This window comes from Chiloscyllium plagiosum, unplaced genomic scaffold (genome assembly GCF_037043375.1).
Source record: "Chiloscyllium plagiosum isolate Xiang-an unplaced genomic scaffold, Cpla_swu_hap1 HiC_scaffold_51, whole genome shotgun sequence".
Classification (NCBI taxonomy): Eukaryota; Metazoa; Chordata; class Chondrichthyes; order Orectolobiformes; family Hemiscylliidae; genus Chiloscyllium; species Chiloscyllium plagiosum.
This window is the reverse complement of record NW_028270189.1, coordinates 19,871,634-19,894,442: the sequence shown is the minus strand read 5'-3', so window position 1 is coordinate 19,894,442 and position 22,809 is coordinate 19,871,634. Positions and strand designations below refer to the sequence as shown.

The window sequence follows — 22,809 nt, the reverse complement described above, 5'->3', positions numbered from 1 at the left end:
TGAGTGTGTGTGCCCCTCTTGCAGTGTGAGGGTGCCTTCCCCTCGCTCTTTATGTGTGTGTATGCGTATCACTCACTCACTGTGGGTCTGTTTGTCCCTCCCTCGCTGTGAGAGTGTGTGTGTATGTGTGTGTCCCTCTTGCTGTGAGTGTGTGTGCCCCTCTTGCAGTGTGTGAGAGTGTCCTCCCCTCTCTCTGTATGCGTATCACTCACTCACTGTGTGTCTGTTTGTCCCTCCCTCGCTGTGAGAGTGTGTGTGTGTGCGTGTCCCTCTCTCACTGTGTGCGCGTCGCTCTTGCTGTGTGTGTCCCTCATGCTGTGTGTGTGTGTGTGTGTCCCTCCCTCTGTGTGTGTGTGTGTGTGTGTGTGTGTGTGTCCCTCCCTCTCTGTGTGTGTGTGTGTGCGTGTGTCTGTCTCGCTGTGAGTGTGTGTGCCCCTCTTGCAGTGTGAGGGTGCCTTCCCCTCGCTCTTTATGTGTGTGTATGCGTATCACTCACTCACTGTGGGTCTGTTTGTCCCTCCCTCGCTGTGAGAGTGTGTGTGTGTGTGTCCTTCCCTCTCTGTGTGTGTGTGTGTGTGTGTCTTTCCCTCGCTGTGTGTGTGTGTGTGTCTTTCCCTCGCTGTGTGTGTGTGTGTGTCCTTCCCTCGCTGTGTGTGTGTGTGTGTGTGTCCTTCCCTCGCTGTGTGTGTGTGTCCTTCCCTCGCTGTGTGTGTGTGTGTGTGTGTCCTTCCCTCGCTGTGTGTGTGTGTGTGTGTGTGTGTCCTTCCCTCGCTGTGTGTGTGTGTGTGTGTGTGTGTGTGTGTGTGTCCTTCCCTCGCTGTGTGTGTGTGTGTGTCCTTCCCTCGCTGCGTGTGTGTGTGTCCTTCCCTCGCTGCGTGTGTGTGTGTGTCCCTCCCTCCCTGTGTGTGTGTGTGTGTGTGTCCCTCCCTCGCTGTGTGTGTGTGTGTCCTTCCCTCGCTGTGTGTGTGTGTGTGTGTCCTTCCCTCGCTGTGTGTGTGTGTGTGTGTCCTTCCCTCGCTGCGTGTGTGTGTGTCCCTCCCTCGCTGTGTGTGTGTGTGTCCCTCCCTCGCTGTGTGTGTGTGTGTCCCTCCCTCGCTGTGTGTGTGTGTGTCCCTCCCTCGCTGTGTGTGTGTGTGTCCCTCCCTCGCTGTGTGTGTGTGTGTGTCCCTCCCTCGCTGTGTGTGTGTGTGTGTCCCTCCCTCGCTGTGTGTGTGTGTGTCCCCCTCCCTCGCTGTGTGTGTGTGTGTGTCCCCCTCCCTCGCTGTGTGTGTGTGTGTGTCCCCCTCCCTCGCTGTGTGTGTGTCCCCCTCCCTCGCTGTGTGTGTGTGTGTCCCTCCCTCGCTGTGTGTGTGTGTGTCCCTCCCTCGCTGTGTGTGTGTGTGTCCCTCCCTCGCTGTGTGTGTGTGTGTCCCTCCCTCGCTGTGTGTGTGTGTGTCCCTCCCTCGCTGTGTGTGTGTGTGTGTCCCCCTCCCTCGCTGTGTGTGTCCCCCTCCCTCGCTGTGTGTGTCCCCCTCCCTCGCTGTGTGTGTGTCCCCCTCCCTCGCTGTGTGTGTGTGTCCCCCTCCCTCGCTGTGTGTGTGTGTCCCCCTCCCTCGCTGTGTGTGTGTGTCCCCCTCCCTCGCTGTGTGTGTGTGTCCCCCTCCCTCGCTGTGTGTGTGTGTCCCCCTCCCTCGCTGTGTGTGTGTGTCCCCCTCCCTCGCTGGGTGTGCGAATGTCCCTCTCTTGCTCTTTGTGTGTTTTTGTGTTTGTGTGTGTCCCTCCCTCACTGTGTGTGCATGTCCCTTCCTAGCTCTGTGTTCGTGTCCCTCTCTCGCTGTGTGTGTCTGTAATTTTGCGCATGCGTGTGTCCCTCCCTCGCTGTGTGTGCGTGTCCCCCTCTAGCTGAGTATGTGTGTCCCTGTTGCAGTGTATGTGAGTGTCCTTCCCTTGCTGTGTGTGTGAGTATGTGTGTCCCTCCCTCGCTGTGTGCCTGCGTGTATCCCCTTAACTGTGTGTATGTGTGCGTGTCCCTCCCTCGCGTTGTGTGTGTGTGTGTGTGTGTGTCCCTCCCTTGCTCTTTGTGTATATCCCCCTCAGTGTGTGTGCTAATCTCCCCTTGCTGTGTGACTGCATGACCCCCTTGCTGTGTGTGCATGTGTCCCTCCCTCGCCGTGTCTGTGCGTGTCACCTCTCGCTGTGTGTGTTTATGTATGTCGCTCCCTCGCTGTGTGTGTGCATGTCCCTCCCACGGTGTGTGTGTGCATGTCCTTCCCTCGCTGTGCGTGTGCGTGTCCCTACCTCGCTGTGTGTCTCAGCAAGCCTCTCGCTCACTGTCTGTGTCCCTCGCTCGCTGAGTGTGTGTGTGTGTGTGTATACGTGTCACACCGTCACAGTATATGTTTGTGTGTTGCCCCTTCGCAGCATGTCCCTCACTCGCTGTGTGTGTGTCACTCCCTCGCGTTGTGTGCGCGTGTCCCTCCCTCACTCTGTGCGTTTCCCTCCTCGCTGTGTGTGTGCGTGTCCCTCCTCGCTGTGTCTGTGTGTGTGTCCTTCCCTCACTGTGTCTGTGTGTGTCCCTCCCTCGCTCTGTGTGTATGTGTGTGTCTCTCCCTCGCTCTGTGTGTATGTGTGTGTCTCTCCCTCGCTGTGTGCGGTCCCACCCTCGCTGTCTGTGTGTGTGTGTGTGTCCCTCCCTTGCTGTGTGTGTGTGTGTGTGTGTGTCCCTCCCTCACTGTGTGTGTGTGTGTCCCTCCCTCACTGTGTGTGTGTGTGTCCCTCCCTCACTGTGTGTGTGTGTGTGTCCCTCCCTCGCTGTGTGTGTGTGTGTGTCCCTCCCTCGCTGTGTGTGTGTGTGTCCCTCCCTCGCTGTGTGTGTGTGTGTCCCTCCCTCGCTGTGTGTGTGAGTTTCCCCCCTTGCTGTGTGTGTGTGTTTCCCTCTTGGTGTGCGTGTGTATGGCCCTCCCTCGTTGTGTGAGCATGTGCCTCCCCCGTCGCTGTGTGTGCGCGTGTCCTTTTCTTGCTCTGTGTGTGTGTTTGTGTGTTTCCCTCCCTCGCTGTGCATGCATGTCCCTCCCTGGCTGTATGTGTGTGTGTGTCCCCCTCTCGCTGTGTGTGTCTGTGTTTGTGTGCTTCCTCATGCGCGTGTCACTCCCCCGCTGCATGTACATGTCCCTCCCTCACTGTGTGTGTGTGTGTGTGTCCCCCCCGCTGCGTGTACATGTCCCTCCCTCACTGTGTGTGTGTGTGTGTGTCCCTCCCTCGCTGTGTGTGTGTCCCTCCCTCGCTGTGTGTGTGTGTCCCTCCCTCGCTGTGTGTGCGTGTCCCTCCCTCGCTGTGTGTGTGTGTGTGTGTGTGTGTGTGTGTGCGTGTCCCTCCCTCGCTGTGAGTGCGTGTCCCTCCCTCGCTGTGAGTGCGTGTCCCTCCCTCGCTGTGAGTGCGTGTCCCTCCCTCGCTGTGAGTGCGTGTCCCTCCCTCGCTGTGAGTGCGTGTCCCTCCCTCGCTGTGAGTGCGTGTCCCTCCCTCGCTGTGAGTGCGTGTCCCTCCCTCGCTGTGAGTGCGTGTCCCTCCCTCGCTGTGAGTGCGTGTCCCTCCCTCGCTGTGAGTGCGTGTCCCTCCCTCGCTGTGAGTGCGTGTCCCTCCCTCGCTGTGAGTGCGTGTCCCTCCCTCGCTGTGAGTGCGTGTCCCTCCCTCGCTGTGAGTGCGTGTCCCTCCCTCGCTGTGAGTGCGTGTCCCTCCCTCGCTGTGAGTGCGTGTCCCTCCCTCGCTGTGTGTGCGTGTCCCTCCCTCGCTGTGTGTGCGTGTCCCTCCCTCGCTGTGTGTGCGTGTCCCTCCCTCGCTGTGTGTGCGTGTCCCTCCCTCGCTGTGTGTGCGTGTCCCACCCTCGCTGTGTGTGCGTGTCCCACCCTCGCTGTGTGTGCGTGTCCCACCCTCGCTGTGTGTGCGTGTCCCACCCTCGCTGTGTGTGCGTGTCCCACCCTCGCTGTGTGTGCGTGTGCGTGTCCCTCCCTCGCTGTGTGTGCGTGTCCCTCCCTCGCTGTGTGTGCGTGTGTGTGTCCCTCCCTCGCTGTGTGTGCGTGTGTGTGTCCCTCCCTCGCTGTGTGTGTGTGTCCCTCCCTCGCTGTGTGTGTGTGTGTGTCCCTCCCTCGCTGTGTGTGTGTGTCCCTCCCTCGCTGTGTGTGTGTGTGTCCCTCCCTCGCTGTGTGTGTGTGTGTGTGTCCCTCCCTCGCTGTGTGTGTCCCTCCCTCGCTGTGTGTGTGTGTCCCTCCCTCGCTGTGTGTGTGTGTGTGTGTCCCTCCCTCGCTGTGTGTGTGTGTGTGTGTGTCCCTCCCTCGCTGTGTGTGTGTGTGTGTCCCTCCCTCGCTGTGTGTGTGTGTGTGTCCCTCCCTCGCTGTGTGTGTGTGTGTGTGTCCCTCCCTCGCTGTGTGTGTGTGTGTCCCTCCCTCGCTCTGTGTGTGCGTGTGTCCCTCCCTCGCTGTGTGTGTGTGTGTGACCCTCCCTCGCTGTGTTTGTGTGTGTGTGTGTCCCTCCCTCGCTGTGTGTGTGTGTGTGTCCCTCCCTCGCTGTGTGTGTGTGTGTGTCCCTCCCTCGCTGTGTGTGTGTGAGTTTCCCCCCTTGCTGTGTGTGTGTGTTTCCCTCTTGGTGTGCGTGTGTATGGCCCTCCCTCGTTGTGTGAGCATGTGCCTCCCCCGTCGCTGTGTGTGCGCGTGTCCTTTTCTTGCTCTGTGTGTGTGTTTGTGTGTTTCCCTCCCTCGCTGTGCATGCATGTACCTCCCTGGCTGTGTGTATGTGTGTGTCCCCCTCTCGCTGTGTGTGTCTGTGTTTGTGTGCTTCCTCATGCACGTGTCACTCCCTCACTATGTGTGCGTGTCCCTCCCTCGCTGTAGGTGTGTGTGTATCCCTCCCTCGCTCTGTGTGTGCATGTGTGTCCCTCCCTTGCAGTGTATGTGTGTGTTCCTCCCTCACTTGCTCTGTGTGTGTATGTGTGTGCGTGTCCCTCCATTGCACTTTGTGTATATCCTCCTCACTGTGTGTGCGCTTCTCCCCTCGCTGTGTGTGTGTGTCCCTCCCTCGCTGTGTGTGTGTCCCTCCCTCGCCGTGTCTGTGCGTGTCCCCTCTCACTGTGTGTGCGTGTCCCCTCTCAACTCCTGTACAGATGCCCTCCCCCTTGCCGTGTGTGTGCTTGTCCCTCCTTCCCTGTGTGTGTGTGTCCCTCCCTTGCTGTGTATGAGCATGTCCCTCCCTCGCTGTGTGTGTTTGTGTATGTCCCTCCCTCGCTGTGTGTGTATGTGTGTCCCTCCCTTGCTGTGTATGAGCGTGTCCCTCCCTCGCTGTGTGTGTGTGTGTATGTTCCTCCCTCGCTGTGTGTATGTTCCTCCCTCGCTGTGTGTGTGTTCCTCCCTCGCTGTGTGTGTGTGTCCCTCCCTTGCTGTGTATGAGCATGTCCCTCCCTCGCTGTGTGTGTGTGTGTATGTTCCTCCCTCGCTGTGTGTATGTTCCTCCCTCGCTGTGTGTATGTTCCTCCCTCGCTGTGTGTGTGTTCCTCCCTCGCTGTGTGTGTGTGTCCCTCCCTTGCTGTGTATGAGCATGTCCCTCCCTCGCTGTGTGTGTGTGTGTGTCCCTCCCTTGCTGTGTATGAGCATGTCCCTCCCTCGCTGTGTGTGTATGTGTGTCCCTCCCTTGCTGTGTATGAGCGTGTCCCTCCCTCGCTGTGTGTGTGTGTGTGTGTTCCTCCCTCGCTGTGTGTGTGTTCCTCCCTCGCTGTGTGTGTGTGTCCCTCCCTTGCTGTGTATGAGCATGTCCCTCCCTCGCTGTGTGTGTATGTGTGTCCCTCCCTTGCTGTGTATGAGCGTGTCCCTCCCTCGCTGTGTGTGTGTTCCTCCCTCGCTGTGTGTGTGTTCCTCCCTCGCTGTGTGTGTGTGTCCCTCCCTTGCTGTGTATGAGCATGTCCCTCCCTCGCTGTGTGTGTGTGTGTATGTTCCTCCCTCGCTGTGTGTATGTTCCTCCCTCGCTGTGTGTGTGTTCCTCCCTCGCTGTGTGTGTGTGTCCCTCCCTTGCTGTGTATGAGCATGTCCCTCCCTCGCTGTGTGTGTGTGTGTGTCCCTCCCTTGCTGTGTATGAGCATGTCCCTCCCTCGCTGTGTGTGTATGTGTGTCCCTCCCTTGCTGTGTATGTTCCTCCCTCGCTGTGTGTGTGTTCCTCCCTCGCTGTGTGTGTGTGTCCCTCCTTCGCTCTGTGTGTGTCCCTCCTTCGCTCTGTGTGTGTGTGTCCCTCCTTCGCTCTGTGTGTGTGTGTCCCTCCTTCGCTCTGTGTGTGTGTGTCCCTCCCTCACTCTGTGTGTGTGTGTGTGTCCCTCCTTCGCTCTGTGTGTGTGTGTCCCTCCTTCGCTCTGTGTGTGTGTGTCCCTCCCTCGCTCTGTGTGTGTGTGTCCCTCCCTCGCTGTGTGTGTGTGGGTCGCCCCTTGCTGTGTGTGTGTGTGTCCCTCCCTCGCTGTGTGTGTGTGTGTACCTCCCTCGCTGTGTGTGTGTGTACCTCCCTCGCTGTGTGTGTGTGTGTGTCCCTCCTTCGCTGTGTGTGTGTGTGTCCCTCCCTCGCTGTGTGTGTGTGTCCCTCCCTCGCTGTGTGTGTGTGTCCCTCCCTCGCTGTGTGTGTGTGTCCCTCCCTCGCTGTGTGTGTGTGTCCCTCCCTCGCTGTGTGTGTGTGTGTCCCTCCCTCGCTGTGTGTGTGTGTGTGTGTCCCTCCCTCGCTGTGTGTGTGTGTCCCTCCCTCGCTGTGTGTGTGTGTCCCTCCCTCGCTGTGTGTGTCCGTGTCCCTCCCTCGCTGTGTGTGTCCGTGTCCCTCCCTCGCTGTGTGTGTCCGTGTCCCTCCCTCGCTGTGTGTGTCCATGCTCCCTCCCTTGCTGCGTGTCTCAGCGTGTCCCTCCCTCGCTGTGTGTGTGGTCCTCGCTCTCTGTGTATGTGCGCGTGCATGTCCTTCCCTCGCTGTGTCTGTGTGTGTCCCACCCTCGTTGCGTGTGTGTCCCTCCCTCGTTGCGTGTGTGTCCCTCCCTCGTTGCGTGTGTGTCCCTCCCTCGTTGCGTGTGTGTCCCTCCCTCGTTGCGTGTGTGTCCCTCCCTCGTTGCGTGTGTGTCCCTCCCTCGTTGCGTGTGTGTCCCTCCCTCGTTGCGTGTGTGTCCCTCCCTCGTTGCGTGTGTGTCCCTCCCTCGTTGCGTGTGTGTCCCTCCCTCGTTGCGTGTGTGTCCCTCCCTCGTTGCGTGTGTGTCCCTCCCTCGTTGCGTGTGTGTCCCTCCCTCGTTGCGTGTGTGTCCCTCCCTCGTTGCGTGTGTGTCCCTCCCTCGTTGCGTGTGTGTCCCTCCCTCGTTGCGTGTGTGTCCCTCCCTCGTTGCGTGTGTGTCCCTCCCTCGTTGCGTGTGTGTCCCTCCCTCGCTCGCTGTGTGTGTGTGTGTCCCTCCCTCGCTGTGTGTGTGTGTCCCTCCCTCGCTGTGTGTGTGTGTGTGTCCCTCCCTCGCTGTGTGTGTGTGTGTGTCCCTCCCTCGCTGTGTGTGTGTGTGTGTCCCTCCCTCGCTGTGTGTGTGTGTGTGTCCCTCCCTCGCTGTGTGTGTGTGTGTGTGTGTCCCTCCCTCGCTGTGTGTGTGTGTCCCTCCCTCGCTGTGTGTGTGTGTGTCCCTCCCTCGCTGTGTGTGTGTGTGTGTGTGTCCCTCCCTCGCTGTGTGTGTGTGTCCCTCCCTCGCTGTGTGTGTGTGTGTCCCTCCCTCGCTGTGTGTGTGTGTGTCCCTCCCTCGCTGTGTGTGTGTGTGTGTCCCTCCCTCGCTGTGTGTGTGTGTGTCCCTCCCTCGCTGTGTATGTGTGTGTCCCTCCCTCGCTGTGTGTGTGTGAGTTCCCCCCTGGTGTGCGTGTGTATGGCCCTCCCTCGTTGTGTGAGCATGTGCCTCCCCCGTCGCTGTGTGTGCGCGTGTCCTTTTCTTGCTCTGTGTGTGTGTTTGTGTGTTTCCCTCCCTCGCTGTGCATGCATGTCCCTCCCTGGCTGTGTGTGTGTGTGTCCCTCTCTCGCTGTGTGTGTCTGTGTTTGTGTGCTTCCTCATGCACGTGTCACTCCCTCACTGTGTGCGTGTCCCTCCCTCGCTGTCGGTGTGTGTGTATCCCTCCCTCGCTCTGTGTGTGCATGTGTGTCCCTCCCTTGCTGTGTATGTGTGTGTGTTCCCTCCCTCGCTGTCTGTGTGTGCGTGCGTGTTCTTCCCTCGCTGTGTATGTGTGAATTACCCCCTTGCTGTGTGTGTGTGTGTGTGTGTGTGTGTGTCTTACTGTGCATGTGTGTGTGTGTGGCCCTCCCTCGCTGTGTGTGCATGTGTCTCCTCCTCACTGTGTGTGCGCGTGTCCCTCTCTTGCTGTGTGTGTGTCTGTGTTTGTGTGTGTCCATGTCCCTCACTGGCTGTGTGTGTGCGTGCCCTTTTCTCACTGTGTGTCTGTAATTTTGTGCTTGCGCATGTACGTGTTCTTCCCTCGCTGTGTGTACGTGTCCCTCTTGCAGTGTATGTGAGTGTCCTTCCCTTGCTGTGTGTGTGTGTGAGTGTGTTTGCGTGTGTCCGCGTGTGTCCATGTCCCTCCCTGGCTATGTGTCTGTGCTTGAGCATGCGCGTGTCCATCTCTCGCTGTGTGTGCATGTCCCCTCTTGCTGTGAGTATGTTTGACCCTTTTACAGTGCATGTTAGTGACCTTCCATCGCTGTGTGTGTGTCTGTATGCGTGTCACTCCCACAGTGTGTGCGTGTCCCTCCCTCGCTGTGTGAGTGCGTGTTCTCCTCGCTGTGTGTGCGTGTGTCCCTTCCTCGCTGTGTAAGTCCCTCCCTTGATTTGTGTGTGTGTCCCTCCCTCGCTGTGTGTCTGCGTGTATCCCCCTCACTGTGTGTGTGTGTGCATGTCCCTCCCTCGCTGTGTGTCTGCGTGTATCCCCCTTACTGTGTGTGTGCATGTCCCTCCCTCGCTGTGTGTCTGCGGGTATCCCCCTCACTGTGTGTGTGTTCATGTCCTTCCCTTGCTGTGTGTCTGCGTGTATCCCCCTTACTGTGTGTGTGCGTGTCCTTCCCTCGCTGTGTGTCTGCGTGTATCCCCCTCACTGTGTGTGTGTGTGCATGTCCTTCCCTCGCTGTGTGTCTGCGGGTATCTCCCGCACTGTGTGTGTGTGTGTTGGTGCATGTCCTTTCCTCGCTGTGTGTCTGCGTGTATCCCCCTCACTGTGTGTGTTGGTGCATGTCCTTTCCTCGCTGTGTGTCTGCGTGTATCCCCCTCACTGTATGTGTTGGTGCATGTCCTTTCCTCGCTGTGTGTCTGCGTGTATCTCCCTCACTGTGTGTGTTTGCGTGTCGCTGCCTTGCTGTGTGTGTGTGTGTGTGTGTGCATGTCCTTCCCTCGCTGTGTGTCTGCGTGTATCCCCCTTACTGTGTGTGTGTTCATGTCCTTCCCTCACTGTGTGTCTGCGTGTATCCCCCTCACTGTGTGTGTGTGTGTGCATGTGCATGTCCCTCCCTCGCTGTGTGTCTGCGTGTATCCCCCTTACTGTGTGTGTGTGTTCATGTCCTTCCCTCGCTGTGTGTCTGTGTGTATCCCCCTCACTGTGTGTGAGTTCATGTCCTTCGCTCACTGTGTATCTGCGTGTATCCCCCTCACTGTGTGTGTGTGCGCATGTCCTACCCTCGCTGTGTATCTGCATGTATCCCCCTCACTCTGTGTGTGTGTGTGTGTGTGTGTGTGCGTGTGCATGTCCCTCCCTCGCTGTGTGTCTGCGTGTATCCCACTTACTGTGTGTGTGCATGTCCTTCCCTCGCTGTGTGTCTGTGTGTATCCCCCTCACTGTGTGTGTGTGCATGTCCTTCCCTCACTGTGTATCTGCGTGTATCCCCCTCACTGTGTGTGTGTGTGCGCATGTCCTTCCCTTGCTGTGTGTCTGCGTGTATCTCCCTTACTGTGTGTGTGTGCGCATGTCCTTCCCTTGCTGTGTGTCTGCGTGTATCCCCCTCACTGTGTGTGTGTGTGCGTGTATCTCCCTCGCTGTGTGTCTGCGTGTATCTCCCTCACCGTGTGTGTTTGTGTGTCGCTGCCTTGCTGTGTGTGTGTGTGTGTGTGTGTGTCCAATATTTGCACCATCAGAGGATTGGCGATCATAAATTGACTGTAGTATTCAGGAATGTGTGGTTGAAGTAAGTTCACCACGAGAAATGCAGGGTTTAATGTATAGGTAGAGGGGTGGGTCTGGGTAGGATGCTCTTCAGAGTTTTGCAATGTACTGGTTGGGCCGAATGGCCTGGTTCCACACGATGGCGATTCTATTCAGGTTATTGTCCAGCCCTGTCAACCATCCCCGTCTCCTACACCTTGCCTTATCCCCAATATTCTCCTTAACACTGTCATCTCCTCCAGACTCTAAAACACTCCTTGCCGATATAACCTTCTCCAGTCCTTGCAAAGATCGATATGTCCGTCACCTCTTCCTGCTTTTAGAACCCTCCCTATAACTATTACCATTTGGTACAGCACTCCCAATCACTGTTCCCTCTTGAAACTCCCATAAATATTTGTATCTCTGAAAACCCAACTGGACTGTCTCAACTTCCCTTTGACAGTTACGTGCTGAGACCTGCTCTATATCAGTGAAGTAATTAACTCTTGGCAACACGCACTGTTATAACCTCCCTCCAGCCTTACAGCACTGAGGATCTGTAGAAGCTCTTTTCAACCCGACAGCCATCTCTGTGTCTGTAATCTCCTCCACTCCCCATAATACATTGTCTCTGAGCTCCTCTGTAGTCCACTAAACACTCCCTAACACTGTCTGTATCAGTGTAACCTTCTCCAAAAATACAACCTTCTCTATCTGTGTAAATCCCTGCACCAGTCCCTGTCCCTCTCAGCTCGGTCTAACAATACAACCCTCCATGTCTGTGTATTCACCTTCAGTCCCAACTCACCTCCCTATCTGTGTAACCTTCTCCATGCATTTTTGCTACAGTCTCTTCAACGGTCCCTGTCAGTGTAACCTCTTCCAGACCCGAAAACCCCCCTCTCTTTAACTTCCTCAGGCCACATACCCCTCACTATCTGTAAGCTACTCCTGTCGGAGAACCCTCCCTCTGTGAACTGCTCCTACTCTTTAACTCTCCATAAGCTCCTGCAGCTCTTACAGCCCTCCCTATCTACCAAACCTCTTCCAGTCCCTAAACACCAACAGCCTGTGGAGACCCGACTACCATCCCTATCAGTGTAATCCTCTCAGGTCCCTGCAGTATTCCTGATCTGTCGAACTCACTCCATGCCTGTGCCTCTCCCAATCCAGTCCCTACAAAACCCACTATCTATTTAACAGCCACCTGTCGCTATCACCCCCATGTCAATGTAAGTTCCTCCTGTGTCTCCACCATCTACCCATCTCCATAACCTTGTCCAGCTCTTACCCAACTATCTGTTTAAACGTTACCCTCCCCTACAACTTCCTCCTGTTTGTGCTATGCTCCCTTACCTGTGAAACTGTCTCTGACCAAAATTGCTATCCCAATCTCTGAAACAAAATCCAGATTCTACAACCTGCATAACCCCTAGAACCTAAGCCTTCCCTACATCTATTAACATCTCCAGTCACGACTACCCAGCATATCTCTGTTTGTTCTTCCAGTCGATACAAACATCTTTATCTCTGTAATCTGCTCAGCTCCCTAAAACACTCCCTGCGGTGATCCAGCCCTGTCCTACAATCATCCTTATCCCTGTAAGCTTCTCCATCCCTCCCAACATTCCCAACTCCATGAACTTCTGCAGGCCCTATAGCTGTCCACATTTCTGTAACCTCCTGTGGGTCTATGGTCCTTCTTCTCTGTGTAACCTTGTTCAGACCCCATACTCTCCAGTTTCCTGAATCCTCTTCCTGCATTGCAACCAAAACAACATGTTTATGTAATATCCACCAGTGCTTAAACCCTCCGCAACTCAGTAACAACTCGCAGTCCTAACAAAACAACTAAACTGTGAAACCTTTCATTTCACTACAATCCTCCCTCCCTCCCTCCTCAAATGCCTTCGTCACCATGAAACCTCACAATTACTGAAGCCACCTTTTGGCTCTGCAACCCTCCTAATGTCTACAAAATCCTCCTGTCCTGATATCCCTCTCTATCTCTGTAATCCCCACCACCCTCCAGTGCCCTTCTGGGGAACATGGCAGAGGAGGGAAGATTTGCAGAGTCCGGGCCATGTTACGGAGGTAGAATTCTGTGAATTACAGATTTGGTCGAATGTCTGTGGTGTGCAGAGTATTGGCGAGGGTTCTAAAGACAGGGTGTATGACTATTTGGGAAACCATAGTTACATTAGAGACAGTCAGCACGGGTTTGTGAGGGGTCAGGTCATGCCTCACAAACCTTATTGCATTCTTTGAGGATATGACAGAATACGTTGATGGCTCATTCAGAAATGAAGGATGATTTTGGTTACAGGGGAATCTGTCTGTCTGGATACAGGATTGGATACCCCAGAGTAGACAGAGGGTGGCAGCAGATGGAGAGTATTGAGCCTGGAGCTCAGTGACCAGTGGTTTTCTGTAACAGTCGGCTCTGGGACTCTGCTCTTTGTGATTTATTTTAAAAATAATGTGCATGTGGATGTTGGAGAGTGGGTTTGTAAGTTTGCCAATCACATGAAGGTTGGTGGCGTGGTGGGGAATGTGGAGGGCTGTTGTAGGTTGCAATGGAACATTGACAGGACGCAGAGCTGGCAGGACGTGACAGATGGAGTTCAATCTGGAAAAGAGTGAAGTGATTCATTCTGGAAGGTCGAATTTGAATACAGAATACAGGGTGAAAGGCAGAATACTTGGCAGTGTAGAGAAACAGAGATCATGGGGTCCGTGTCCATAGATCCCTCAAAATCACCACACACGTTGATAGGGTTGTTAAAAAGGCATATGTTGTGTTGGCTTTCCTTAGCAAGGGGATCGATTTTAAGAGCCGCGAGGTTTTACTGCATCTTTATAGTGTCCTGGTGAGACCACACTTGGAATATCGTGTTCAGTTCTCGTCCCATCTTTACAGGAAGGATGTGCACGTTTTAGAGAGTGTACACAGGAGATTTACCAAGATGCTGCCTGGAATGGAGAGCATTTCTTATGAAGAAAGGTTGAGGGAGCAAAGGCTTTTCTCATTGGAGTGACGAAGGGGGCGGGGCAACTTGGTAGAGGTGAACAAGATGATAAGAGGCACAGAGTGAGTGAATAGTCAGAGACTTTTCCTCCTATGGCATAAATGGCTATTACAAGGGGGTGTAATTTTAAGGTGAATGGAGGATGGATCAGAGGGTAGAGAATGGTAGGTGGTTGGAATGCACTGCCAATGGTGGTAGTAAAATTAGACACATCCGGGACATTTACTAGACTCTTGGACAGACACATGGATAATAGTAAAATGAAGGGAATGTAGGTTAGTTTGATCTTACAGTTGGAATAAAGGTTTGCATGAAATGTCCGAAGGGTTTTGGGCGGAACTGTTCTGTGTGGTAAACTGGGTAATAAGCTCAGATCAGTGCAAAAAGAATATGGCATTCAGGAGGAGCTCGTGAACTGGATACAAAAGTTGCTTGATGGTAGGAGCTAGAGGGTGGTGCAAGACATGTTTTTCTGACTGCAGGCATGTGACCAGCGGTGTAGTGGGCCCACTGTTGTTTGCCATTTGGATAAATGGTTTGGATGGGAATATTGGTTTCCTGGTAAGTAAGGTTTTTGGGTGACACTGACATTGGTGGTAAAGTGGTTAGTGGAGAAAATTACATATGATACAACAGGATGAACAGTACTGCTGGGATAGTGGGCTGAAGAATAGCAGATGGAGTTTAATTAGATAAATGTGAAGTGTGCCATTTTGGTGAAACAAACCAGGGTGTTACTTGTACAGTTAATGTTCGGGCCCTGGGTAGTGTTGTCAGTCAGTGACCCACGTACACAGTTCTTTGAATGTGGTGTCACAGGTAGACAGGCTGGTGAAGCAGGTGTTTGGGATGGTTACCTTCATTGGGGAGAGCATTGAGAGTAAGAGTTGGGATGTCATGTTGTGGCTGTAAAAGACATTGGTGGGGCCACCATTAAAACATTGTTGATCAGTAGGAAGAACTCATCTAGTTCACTAACCTCCTTTCGGGAAGGACACCAAATATTCTAACCTGGTCTGGCTGACATGTGACTCCAGACCCACAGCAATATGGCTGACTCCGAGCTACCCTCTGGGTAATTACCAGTGTGGTCAAAAAATGTTAGTTCAGGCAGTAACACCCACATCCCATGAATAAATAAATAAAACTAAATATGTTCTTCCCTACCTCTGCAACCCCTCCAGCTGCAGCAATCCGTACTGGCTTTGTAACACCATTCAGACCCTGACCACTCTCTGTAACACTCTCACCACCTCCAGCACCTTCACCTCTCCCTGTTCCTAACGTGTCTATAAACCCTGACAATGATTCCCCTTCCCTCTGCCCTCCTCCTGGGAGCAGACCCATTCCAATACATTAACATTTACTCCTAAAGCACACTTTTCAGGATTTTAAGTACTTTTTGGTGATCTTCTCAGCCTTATAATCTAGCCTTTTGTCCTGAGTGAGGGATAAGTGGGAATTTCTTGCTGAGGTGTTTACTGTTTCAATGGAGTGTTCTTTTGTTGAGTGTTTTACACTGTTCCTTCAAATGGTTCCCACTTTTCATTTACAGACATATGTTTCAGTCTGTTTAGCCTGTTTACCTTGGTCAGTTCTCCTCTCAAACCCATGTAATTTGCATTTTTGTTTCTAGTTGTAGCTTGTCCTTTCTGTGATTCACTTTAAAACTTTATATTTCTTCAAAAACTGCACTTTATCACAATTTCCCAGAGGATCTCTCCAGGTGACATTACTCATTCACTAAGTTTCATCACACAACGGTCGCTCTGCGATAGTTATGTCCCTCGCCAGTTGCACAATGTGTTTTTCAAAGAAACACTGAAAAAAACATTCTCCGAACTCCTCTTCCAATATCACTGTTGACCGTGTGATTGTCCCAGATTATACAAATATTGAAGTTTTCCAAAATTGTCACCATGTGTTTGTCAAAACATTCCAATGAGTTCCTGTTTAATGCAGTGATGAGCAATGGAATGCTGTTCAGTGGTTAAAACTGTTCTGTTGCTTGTGTCCTTGGCAAGTAGTAGCCAGAATTTACATTCAGACTGACTCTACTTCATGATCTGATGCCAAATGCTTTCTCTGTAATGCCTTTGTTACCCATCATTGTTAGCGTTGCCCATTTTGCCTGAGTTTCTGCAAGGTTGTGAACCATTGAATATTTATGTCCAACTTTTGTTCACCCTGTAACCACATCTCTCTGGTGTCTAAATTTCTTCTATCTCTGTGTCAGAAATCCATCTGTCTTATTGATGAGACTTCGTCCATTCAAAAAAACCCATAATTTACTCGTTCCCACAATTTCCTGTCACAAACCTATTCCCTGATGTACAGTTTTAGTTAATCGCTGTCCCATTCTGTTCCTTCTTGCTTGTCTTCAGTCACATTCCCATGCTGTTCCGATGCTCCACCTTTTCTCTTTGGATTTGGAAAGCTCCTTTCACCTGGACCCTGTCCCTGCATCCTCTCTGTCAGTTTAAAGCCCTGTCCTTAAACCAACTGATATGATTGGCCAGGACACTGGTCCCAGCACAGTTCCAGTGGGACCATCCTAATGGATTATTTTTTTATAAATCAGGTAGGGGATGTGGGTGTCTCTGGCTGACCAGCCTTTCTTGCCCATCCCTAGCTGCCCACGAGCTGAGTAGCTTGCTCGGCCATTTCAGAGGGCAATTGAAATGCAAACACTTTGCTGTGGGTATGTCGTGAAGACCACGTGAGCATGATCAGATCTCGTTGTCGAAACGGCAAGTGGGCTCAGTGATTAGCACTCCTGCCTCACAGCACCAGGGTTCCAGGTTCGATTCCAGCCGCGGGTGACTGTGTGGAGTTTGCATATTCTCCCCGTGTTTGCGTGAATTGCTTCCGGATGCTCCGGTTTCCTCCCACAGTCCAAAGACGCGCAGGTCAGGCGAATTGGCCATGCTAATTTGCTCATCATGTTAGGTGTATTAGGCTGAGGGAGATGGGTCTGAGTGGGTTACTCTTCGGAGTGTTGGCATGGACTGATTGGGCCGAAAGGCCTGTTTCCACACTGTATGGAATCTAATCTAAGGGATTGGGATTTTTGTACATCAGCAATGGTTTCATATTTGTTTATGGATTGTTAATTGCTATTTTTAAAATTATTGGTTTTAAATTCCACCATATCTTATGATGGGATTCAAACCTGCCTCCCCTGAACATTAGCTGAGGTTTTGGATAAATGCCCTAACAATAATGTTACAAGGCCATCACTTCACCTGCTCACTGGTTGCTCATCCCTGACCACTGATACGTGAAGCTAAACCCATTCTTCTAACATGACTGTGTGATCCTGAAGTCTTCCAGAACTCTGGTGATATCACTCAGTCTCCTTCTGTGTGGTATCCCTCACTGTGTGGGTCTAATTGCTGCCTCCCGCTCTTGCAGTTACTCCAGTTCCTGAGCCAACAGAATTCTCCACTCTCAAGATACACAACAGCTAGGCCAGGGATGGAGTTTGGAATTTTCCAGATCTCTGTGGGGCTTATTTCCATTCTCCATGTGTAACTCTCGCTGCATCAGTCTAATTTCCAATTCTGTCTATCTCTCTGTCTCCTCTAGGTACTCAGGAAGTTTTTGACCGAATAGATTTCCCAACTGCCGGACGTCTCATCCAACACCCCATTGAAGATGGTTGGTCAGCCAGAGAGACAAAGGGAAGGGGGTTCTTGAGCCTTCAATAAATCCTGCAGTGTGGTAAGATCACTCACAGTGCACAGAGCAGGGAGCAATGAGTGGGCTCCAAGAATCGGCTAACAAGACATGATATAGATACAGTGCTGGAGGGGAGCACAGTATAGGCACACCCCAGACTCAATCACCACATCTACTTTAACCTATGTTGCACTGCGACAGCATCGAGAGTTCAGAGTTATCAATCCAGGCCTGCGCTGTCTTCGTGACCATCAGGACAACAGAGGTTAAAGCAGGCCTCCTACGAGAGCTTGGGAATGCTGCCTGGGATCTTTCTGTTCTGTGTTCTCTCTCCAACACTGTACTAAGACTCACTACTCTGCAACACTGTACCTATGGCATGGCTTGTGCACCAGTGTCTTCAGTCATCTTTAACTCCTATAACAGTAGTTGTCCCTGTAACCTACTCCATTCCCGATTAGTCCCTCCACATATTTGAGATGTACTGCACTCCAGATTACCATCCCTATCGCTGTAAATTGCTTCAGTGTCTACACCATGCCTTATTTCGGTACTGTAATCCTCTTTAACTGGATACAGAGTGATACAGCATGGAAACAGAACCTGTGGTCCAACTCCTCAATGCTGCCCATGTTACCTAAACTGAACGAGTCTCATTTGCCTGCGTTTGGCCCTTAGCTCTTCAAACCTTCTCGTCTCAATATACTTGCCCAAATGTCTTTTCCGTGTTGTAATTGTTCTTGTTTCTCCCATGTGCCTGAGGCAGTCTGTTCCATCTATGCACCATCCTGTGCAGATAATGTTCCCCCTCAGCTCCCTCTTTAAATCCTTGGTCTCTCACCTCCCGTTTATACCCTCTAGTTTTGGAATCACCTACCCTTGGATATTCACCATTCTTAGGCCCCGCATGGTTTTGTAAAACTTTATAAGGTCACCCCGTGGCCTCCTCTGCCCAAGGGAAATATTTAGGACAATGTTACAAATATACCTAATGTATGTAACAAAGTGCTGGCCAATGTTGGCAAATGTGCCAAATGTCGCTTTCCCCACCCTGTCCACCTGGTATGCCACTTCCAAGGAACAATGTAACTGCACCTCTTGCTCTCTCTCTGTTGGACAATACTGCCCAGAGCCCTTCCATTAACTGTATTAGTCGTCCATGGTTTGTCTTAACAAAATCCAACGGCTGAATTAAACTCCATCTTTCATTCCTTGGTCCACTGGCCCAGTTGGTCACGATCCCCTTTGATAACCGTATTTACTGCCCACTACACCATTCATTTGATCATCAACAAACGTTCGCACAATCACTCCTATATTTTGAACCAAATCGTTTCTGTAGATGATGCACATCCGTGGACCCAGCCCTGATCCTTTCTTCAATAATGGAATAAAACCATATTCTTGTCATAGAGCCATGCAGCATGGAAACTGACCCTTCAGTTGATATTCACCATAATCTAAAACTAAACTCTTCCCAGCTGTCTGAAGATGGTCCATATCACTCCAACCCTTCCCTCTTCACCTGTTTATCCAAATATCTTTTAAATGTTGTAATTGTACCCACATCAACCCCTTTCTCAGGAAGTTCATTCCACACTCAAACCACCCTCTGTGTAATAAATTGCCCCATATCTTTTTTTGAACATCTCTCTCCTCTAACCTTAAAAATGTGACCCCGCCTCTTGAGACTCCCCCATTCTGGGGAAAAGGCAACTACCATGAAATCGACCTATATATCTCATTTTTTTTCATAAATCTTTATAGCATCATGTCTCAACCTCCAGGCTCCAGTGAAAAAAGACTCAGCCGACCCAGCCATTTTTCAGAACTCAAGCTTTCCATACCCAGCAATATCCTGGTAAATCTCTTCTGAATGCCCTGCAGCTTAATAATATCCTCCCTGTTAACTGGGTGACCAGAACTGGATGGAGTATTGCAGAACAGGCCTCACAAATGTCTCTTTCCTCATTCCTGAAGAAGGGCTTATGCCCGAAACGTCGATTCTCCTGTTCCCTGGATGCTGCCTGACCTGCTGCGCTGTTCCAGCAACACATTTTCAGCTCTGATCTCCAGCATCTGCAGACCTCACTTTCTCCTCACAAATGTCTGCGCAATCTCAACATGACGTCCCAAATCCTCCACTCAATGGACTGAGCAATAGTCAGGCATGCCAAGCACTGTCTTATCCATCCTGTGATTGCAAGCTTCAAGATTTATGTAGCTGAACCCAGAGGTCCCTCTGCTCTAAAACACTAACCGAAGCCTTAACATTAATTGTATAAGCTCTACCCTTGTTTGTTGTACAAAATGCATTATCTCGTATTTATTCAGATTGAATTCCATCTCTACTTTTTCAGCCCATTCACTCACTTCATCAAGATCCCTTTGTAATCTCAGAAAACCTCCTTCACTGTCCATGATGCCACCCTCCAGCCTGCCAGCCCATCACACATGGCTGTCAGTAGTACACATACCTTTGCTAGGGGCTCCACAATTTCTTCCCTAACATCCCACAGTGTCCTGTGATACACTTAATCAGGTTCTGGGACTTGCCATAGCTTCGAGTTTTAAAACCTCCATCACCACCTCTTCTATAACATGCACTCTTTTCAAGTCATAGAGATATACAGCACAGAAACAGACCCTTCGGTCCTCAACTCGTCCAGGCTTACCAGAAGATCTAAATAAATCCCATTCCCTTTTCCAGCATTTGGCCCATATACGTCTACACCATAACTATTCAGATGCCCATCCAGACACCTTTTTAATGTTGTAATTGTATCAGTCTCCATTACTTTCTCTCTCAGCTCATTCCATACACACATCACCATGTGTGTAAAGAAGCTGTCCCTTCAGTCCCTCTGTAAACCATTCACCTCTAACCTTAAACCTATGCCCTCTAGTTTTGGACTCCCCAACTTCTGGGAAAAGGCCTTGAATGCTTACCCAATCCATACCGCTCATGTTCATATAAACCTCTGTCAGGTCATCCCTCAGTCTCCGATTCTCCAGTAACAGTAACCCCAGCTTATTCAGCAACAACCCGGGCAATATCTTGTTAATCTTTTCTGAGCCCTTTCAAGTTTCACAACATCCTTCCTGTAGCAGAGAGACTGGAATTGCAGAGAACTCCAATTGTGGTCTAATGTATTACTCTTGTTCCCTGAGTTCCCCAGTCTTTCTCCACAGTAAGTTCTGGAGTGAAAAAATTGTTTTGGATCTTAGCAAATATCCTGCAGTTCCACAGATCGATGGCCTCATTGATCTTTAATGGACACTATGTGTCCTGAGTTACTTGTGCACTCTTAATATACTGATACAATCACTTTTGGATTCCCCTTTCCTTCTCTGCTGAGGCTATTTCATTTAGCCTTTCTCCATTCCTGTTTTCTACTCAAAGTGTATTCCTACAGCCCCTGTATACCCTCAGGGATTCCCTTGATGCAGCTGACTATACCTGACATGTGCCCCCTTTTCCTTGACCAGACCCTCAATAGACAGCCAGTGTTTCCGAATGTTGTCAGCGCTGACCTGCACACAAACAGGAACATGCTGGTGGTGATCGATCAGTTTATCTCACTTTTAAAATATTCTCACTTGCCAAACTACCCTTTTCCTGTAAATAATTCCCTTCCCCAATCACATTTTGAAAGTTCCTGGCTAATACGATCAAGATTGGTCAGGCCCCATTTTATAACTTGAACCTGTGGACCAGGCCTGTCCTTTTCCAAAGCTATTTTCAAACTACTACAACTGTGGTCACTTTGGCAAAATGCTTTCCCACTAACACCTCAGTCCCTTTCCCTACCTTAATTCCCAAGTGGAGGTCAGGTTTTGCCCCTTTCTCTTTTCAGGCCATTTACATATTGATTGGGAGTTTTCTGGAATAAAATTACCAATTTTCTCCCTTACAAACCCTGAACACTGGCTGTCCCAGTCGAGGTTTGGAAAGTTCAAAATCCGTACCATAACAGCCTTATTATTATGGTTGATATTTAAGATGTCCTGACATATTTGTTCCTCAGTCTGCCACAGATTATTCGGGGTCAGCAGTTGATCGTATCAAGATGATGACCCATTCTTATTTCTCAGTTCCACTAACATAGCTTCACTGGGCGATCCCACAGGAATATCCTCTCTAAGTACTGCTGTGATGATACATGCAATCATTACCCACCACCACGTGTCCTCTCTTGCCTCCCCTTCCTGTAGCATCTCTACCTTGAAACAATGAGCTGCCAGTCCTGCCCCTCCCTCAGCTGTGTTTCTGTAATAGCTATAATATCCCAGTCCCATGTTCCAATCCATGCCTTGAGTTAATCTTCCTTAGCTGTCTGGCCCTTGGATTGAAATAAATGCAGTTTAATCATCAGTTTTCCTCCATTCCTTGCTATGTTCTTGCCTGCCTTGTCTGCTGAAATTGCTGTCTTTAACTCATGTACCAGCCTCAATCTTCTTTCTGGCCTATGTTTATTTAAGGTCCAACACCCTGCCAGACTAGGTTATATCCTCTCAAGCATCTCTCGCAATTCACCCCACCAGGATATGGGTCCCTCTCCCGCTCTCAGTTGAGGTGCCTTTCCCACCCTGTCTCCCTGTGCTGACACCTTCAGGGATCTATGGACTTGTCCACCAAGGTTCCTGTATTCCTCAGTACTCCGCAAGGTCCTACCATTCATTATGTCTGTCTTTCGCTTATCGTACCTCCCACAGAGTGTTACCTCACTTCGATCAGACCTAAACTTTGCTTAGATTATCATCCAATCGACATCAGACTGTAGCCTGAGACCATCCCCCTCACTGTGGACTACACCCTCACCTTTCATGTCATCCGCAAACCGACTAACGATACCTTCTGCTTTCACATCCGAGTTATTAATGTTCTCTGGTTCCTGCACAGATCCCTGTGGTACACCCAGTGGTGAAAGTATGCTATCCACCAATTTTGCATCCAATTTGCCAACTTGCCTTGTCATCCAGTCCTTTTGGACCAGCCTTCCATGTTGGATCTTGTTTAAGGACTTAGTCAAGCCCATGTAAACCACATCATCTGCACTGCCCTCATCAATATACTTAAGCACCATTTCAAAAAAAACTGAACTGAATTCCTCAGACAGTATCTCCCTCTGCCAAATCCGTGATGACTAAACCGAGTTGATCCTTACCTTTAAGTGTCGGTTTATCCTCACAATTGTTTCCAATAATTTCCCTCCCCCTGCTGTCAGACTATCTGCTCTGTAATTACCTGGCCTACCCCTGCTGCCCTTCTTGAACAAAGGAAACACATTAGCGATCCTCCAGTCATTCAGCATTTCACCTGTGGCCAGCAAAGTATTAAATATATCCACCAGGGCCCCAGCAGTCTCTGGGTAATTAGCATGGGGTCAAAGAATGCTGGTCTAGGCAGTGACACCCACATCCCATGAATGAATCAATAAAAATACATATGTCCCTCCCTACCTCTGCAAACCCCTCCAACTGCAGCAATTCATACTGGCTTTGTAACACCATTCAGGCCCTGGCCCCTCTCTGTAACACTCTCACCACCTCCAGCACCTTCACGTCTCCATGTTCGTATTGTGTCAATAAACCTTGACAACGATTTCCCTTCCCATTGCCCTCCTCCTGCTAGCAGCCCCATTGCAATCCCTTTAAAACTTACTCTAAAACTCTCTCTTACTTCAGGATTTTAAGTACTTTGTGGTGATCTTCTCAGATGATGGAAATGTGTTGCTGGAAAAGCGCAGCAGGTCAGGCAGCATCTAGGAAACAGGAGAATCGACATTTCGGGCATTAGCCCTTCTTCAGGAAGCCCGGTGATCTTCTCAGCCTAATAATCTAATATGATCCATTTTGTCCTGAGTGAGGGACCGGTGGGGATTTCTTGCTGAGTTTTTGTCTGTTTCAGTGGAATGTCCTTTTGTTGAGTATTTTACACAGCTCCTTCAAATGTTTTCCACTGTTCATTT

At 51.0% G+C, this 22,809-nt stretch overlaps 1 long non-coding RNA gene across 2 annotated transcripts in view; it reads left to right on the top strand.

Annotated features, from left to right (window-relative positions):
- Positions 1 to 22,809, top strand: part of LOC148135045 (uncharacterized) — a 71,805-nt gene that overhangs the window by 9,076 nt on the left and 39,920 nt on the right. Inside the window, exons 4-5 of one of the 2 annotated variants that reach the window (XR_015755484.1) lie at positions 16,745 to 16,879; positions 22,526 to 22,576. This is a non-coding gene — a long non-coding RNA (uncharacterized LOC148135045). Of the gene's footprint in view, positions 1 to 16,744; positions 16,880 to 22,525; positions 22,577 to 22,809 lie in introns of those variants that run through there. The other variant, XR_015755482.1, reaches the window with a different exon arrangement.